The sequence below is a fragment of the Solanum stenotomum genome, unplaced genomic scaffold (genome assembly GCF_019186545.1).
Source record: "Solanum stenotomum isolate F172 unplaced genomic scaffold, ASM1918654v1 scaffold21218, whole genome shotgun sequence".
Classification (NCBI taxonomy): domain Eukaryota; kingdom Viridiplantae; phylum Streptophyta; class Magnoliopsida; order Solanales; family Solanaceae; genus Solanum; species Solanum stenotomum.
The window spans coordinates 209,515-214,642 of record NW_026026429.1 but is presented as its reverse complement, the minus strand read 5'-3'; positions in this window follow the sequence as shown (position 1 = coordinate 214,642).

The window sequence follows — 5,128 nt, the reverse complement described above, 5'->3', positions numbered from 1 at the left end:
TAAATGCTTGTGTTATTACATTATTGAATCACAATAAAAAGATTATTTCTTAAAAAAATTAAATTTTTGATTGACTTTTATTCCAACAATCAAATTATACAACTTGGGGTTCATTAACTATTTCTATTAATATCAAAATTTAACATTGATTATTGGATATTATTTGAAGTTATTGAGGATGACATTATATTTATTAAGTATTAATTACACTTCTTGAATAGTTAGAAGATTCTTTGACTTGTGTCCATAATTCAATAGTTCAAATGATGAATGTCTTGTCTTCAAGTAACGGCTAATGGTCTTAGATTTAGGCCTTATTTATTTGGAAAAATTACTTAAATACACAACACTTCTTTACCTATTCTCAATATTTCCCTACTCTTTTATTAAAATACAAAAATCCCTTATTTTCCCCCAATTCAACTTAACCGGATACTTTATTAGTTTAAGTATCCGCTCGTTATTAATTAAAGTATCCGCGCTGCTATATTATGCATACGCCCGTTAATTAAGTATCCGTGCTGCTAACAACTTAATAATTTAAGTATCCGCCCGTTATGAATTAAAGTATCCGCGCTGCTATATTATACATCCGCCCGTTAATTAAGTATCCGTGCTGCTAACAACTTAATAATTTAAGTATCCGCCCGTTATTAATTAAAGTATCTGCGCTGCTATATTAAGTATCCCCACTGCTATATTATATATCCGAAAAACACTAAAAAAGGGATTTTTGGTAATTAATGAAAGAGTAGGGAAAGGAAGTAATTTCTTTCTTATACTATGTCATTTGCCTAATTTTTACTATTTATTTTTGTTCGGATAAATTAGCCCAAAGATATTCTAAATAGAGTATGATATTGTGCACTTTGACCAAGTTAGCACAGTTTTTTTTTTTTCAAAAAGTCTCACACATTATGAAAAAATTACACGAGTTGACAAATATTACTAGGTTATTAGTCATTGAGGGTAGGGCATAGTTTAATTTACTTACTGTCAGTAAATACAGTTTCAGTTTTTTTGCCATTAAAAATGAGACCCACCACCTCTTTGTATACCGAATCAACAAAACCTTCATCAGCCTTTGTATATGATTTTATACAAAATCAAATTTATCTCTCATCTCCTCTCCTTTCCTCATTTCCTATTTTTCTCCTAAAATAACTCTTTCACTTCCAATTTGAAATTCGAATTTCACTTTCTCCCTCCAATTGTGTTTTACTTTTTGCAGGTAACCGCCTAAATCGTAGGTGAACCTCTTCTTTTCTTTTTTTTCATTTTTCAATTGTATATGTATTGTGCTTGTTAGTGTTTGGATAATTTTTTCTCAAAATTCCCTCATTACTTATTAGATTATCATTTTTATAGAAAATAAAATGTATGATTCGACTCCATCTAAGCGGATTACGAGAGGTACGTCATTGCATGTCAAAGTTTTTAATAATCAACCTTCATTTTCAGTCGGTTTCACTCAAGATTTTGGAGTCAATGTAGGGTCTATGGAAAAATCTAAACAAATTCTAGAGGAAAAATCTATTGCAGAATTGAGATCCAAGAAAAAAATGACCCAATTGCACTTCCAGAAGTCATCAACAATGTCAAGGCAAGCGACATTAAAATTGTTGAAGGAGAAAGTAAGAGGAAAGCCAAAGATAGTGATTCTGAGGAGGTTGTGTCTCCTTCATTAGATCAAGACAAATACAAAGAACATCAGGTATTTGCTTAAAACACAATTGTATGTAGATATTTGTATATTTTGTTAGTTATATACAAAATTGCTTGAAGTATATGTATATTTTCTGCTTAAATCATAATTGTATATATATATTTGTATATTTTGTAAGTTATATACAATAGTATGAACTAAACAATATACAAGCCTTACATTATTATATATACAGTTAGGTTACACCAAAAATTATCAAATTAAAGCACACCTTTTTTATCGAATCATATACAATTCATATATATAATTGACTTAGTAATTTTATACAACTACTTACACTTATACATGGGATAAGAATTTTACACAATTACTTACGTATATACAATATTATCAATTAAACAATATACAAATCGTATAACTTATATATACAATAAAATTACAACAACAACAACAAAGATTATCAAATTAAAGCACACCGTTGTTGTCGAATCATATACACTTCATATATACAAATTGTGTCATTCAATTTTTCGAACAAAAAATTAGAATTGAATTGTTAATATAAAATTTATCTAATCTTGTATAAACAAAATTAAATTATTGCGAACCATTAGAATGAAAAAAACAAAAATAATCCATTTTCCAAAATTTCAATTATATACTATACAAATCAATTGTATACTTTCTTGCCGTTCAAAACATGAAGTTTCCTTGAAAGAAATGCTTACCTAGCGTTGAATATACAAGAATATTGATTAATCGTATGCTTCAGTCGTTTGAGGAACCCAGTTGTTATGGTGTTTCTATTGCTATAGAACTCTTTTTTGGAAAAATATTTAATTTTGGACGATTAGCTTGAATCATGGGATTATGTAAAATTTTTATTACCATATTTAGCACTCATGTATCCATTTATTAAAAAAAAATTGTATAAATTATATTTTTGAAAGAAAATATACAAAATTAATGCTTCATAGCAAACTAAACTATACCCATTGAATGTAATTACTAAACTATACCTATAGAGCGTTATTTCATTAAATACGTTTGTCATATATGAAATTTTCCCTTAAGCGATCCTACACCTTATATATAGCTTCTCAAATGTGGAAATTCAATCTCACACCCAACAATCTTTCCCTCAGACTAAGTTTCATGGCCCAATATCACAATGATCCACGAGTCAATTCATGAGATTCACTATGTGCATCACCCACATCGTCTAAGTATTTTATGGCAATCAAACCCTACAACTAGCTTCTTCTTTATATATATATATATATATGCATCTCTAATTAATCTCGTAAAGGGATTAAGGGGCCAATTTCAAAGAATTAGGCAATTTTCTTAGTTTTTCTTGTGTGTTAACCCATAAATATTTTGGTGATATGGTTTTCAGACGATTTCTTTTGTGCAACTTATAGGGAACCCTTCGTAGGGAGTTAGTCTCACACTTTTTAGAGTCCATTTTGGACATTAGGGGCTAATTTATAGGAAATAGGTGATCTTCTCAGTTAGTTTGTATTAGCCTATGAATATTTTGGTGATATGTCTTCCGAAAAATTTCTTTGTAAAATCTTTACGGGACCCTTCATAGGGAGTTAGTGGAGCAGTACCTATAGTCTCACAATTTTAGAGTTCATTTTGGGCATTTATGTCACGCCCCGAGCCTACACCTTGGACGTGGCCGACACTCGAAGACCATTGCTGGCCCCCAAGCGAACCCTTGGTCTGGCTTACTTAACTCAGTAACTCAATAGAATAACTTCATGCAATGAAAGGTCATAAGACAACCTAACTGATAAAAATCTGGCCAAAAAGGCAACTCGAGTCTCAAAATAGAATATTTACATATATACATAGATGAGAGACTCAAAACTAACTCACTGACTGTCTATGAAGCCTCTATAACACTGAGATGGATGTTGGGACAGACCCCGCAACATCCTAATTAAACAAAACTAGGAACACAAAATAACAGGGTCCTCCGAAAAGTAAGGAGGCTCACCACTGACTATGGAGTGCTCAGCTGGATCAACGGCGTGCTGGATGCTGATCCTGGTTGCCTGCGTCTGTATCATAATAAGATGCAGGCCAACTGGCATCAGCACATGGAATGTACGAGTATGCGAGCTGGACAGCTAAACAACAACTTAAGCTTGAAAGGTATACAAAAGAGAACTTACCTTGGCTCTGTTCAACTCATGAGTAACTGAACTCAATTTAAAGCAATGAGACACATGCAATATATATAAAGCTGGCAAAACTATTTAAAACATGACATCAAAATCATATTTATAATATCATGAAAATACCATGCTTCCTCTCAAAGTCTACTTGTGTAATGCATGAATGAAGTCACATACCCCCATCCATACTAAGTAGAACCCTTCGAGGAACCATACAATTTCTACTGTGGGAGTTTCTCTAACCAATAACCACCACTATGAGTCCTAGTGATGATACAACGTTTTACCTCACGTTGCCCGAGGACCATCCTATACCTTGCCGTGATATAGGACCTTACTTTAACTTTTGCTTAGTTGATCCACTAGCTTAACTTTCGTGATCATCTAAAAAGTATGACCCGAGAAATCCCTTGTTTAGCTACATGGTTCCTATGGAGAGTTGAGTTAATATGAATTCGTGTCCCTAATTCGGTGCTCAAGACTGTAACACCCTAGAAATTTTTTTGAACTAAGACTCGAACCGTTCATCGTAGTGAGTGAGATTTTACCAAGGAATTAAAATTTCTTAAGTGTTAAGGTCACTAGATGTAGCACCTTGAGTTCCAAAAAGAATTAAATTGGAAATAGCAAAATCTGAAATTTTACAAGTTAAGTATGAGTTTTGGGTTGACTTCAAACGACCATAACTCCTAGTTCAGGATGATTTAGGCGTTCTACCAGTTACCGTAGGAAACATCTTTGAATTATCTTTCCAACGCCGCCGAGTTTGATAAGTTTCAAGGTCGGATGAGTGAGCTATGGTCTTTTGAAGTTAGGCTGTCCAGTTTAGGAAAGTCAAAACCGGGTTTTAGAGGGGTATTTTGGTCTTTTCCTTACCAAAACAGATTTAATTCGTTTTTAGTAATATTTTAGGGGTCTAATCTGATTAGGTTCAGTTTTATAATCCTAAAATACGCCTAGGGTTTTAGTTGAGAATTCAAGAAGAGAAAAGAAGAAGAGAAAAGAGAAAGGATGAAAGCGTTCGTCGAGATTCTTGCATCTTGTTGCGGATTTTCGCCATGGGTTTAATCCCTAAGAGGTATGTAAGCTTCCATAGTGTTGGGTTATTTCACCCACACACCAATCATGATTTATTCAGCGTAATTTTGTTCTTGAAATTTATGAATTTAAGTTCTTGATAAGTGTTCTTGAAGTTTATTAAGTTTTGAAGTAAGATTCTGCTTAGGTCAACTTTAAACGACCATATCTCTTAGAATATTAAGAGTTACGTGAG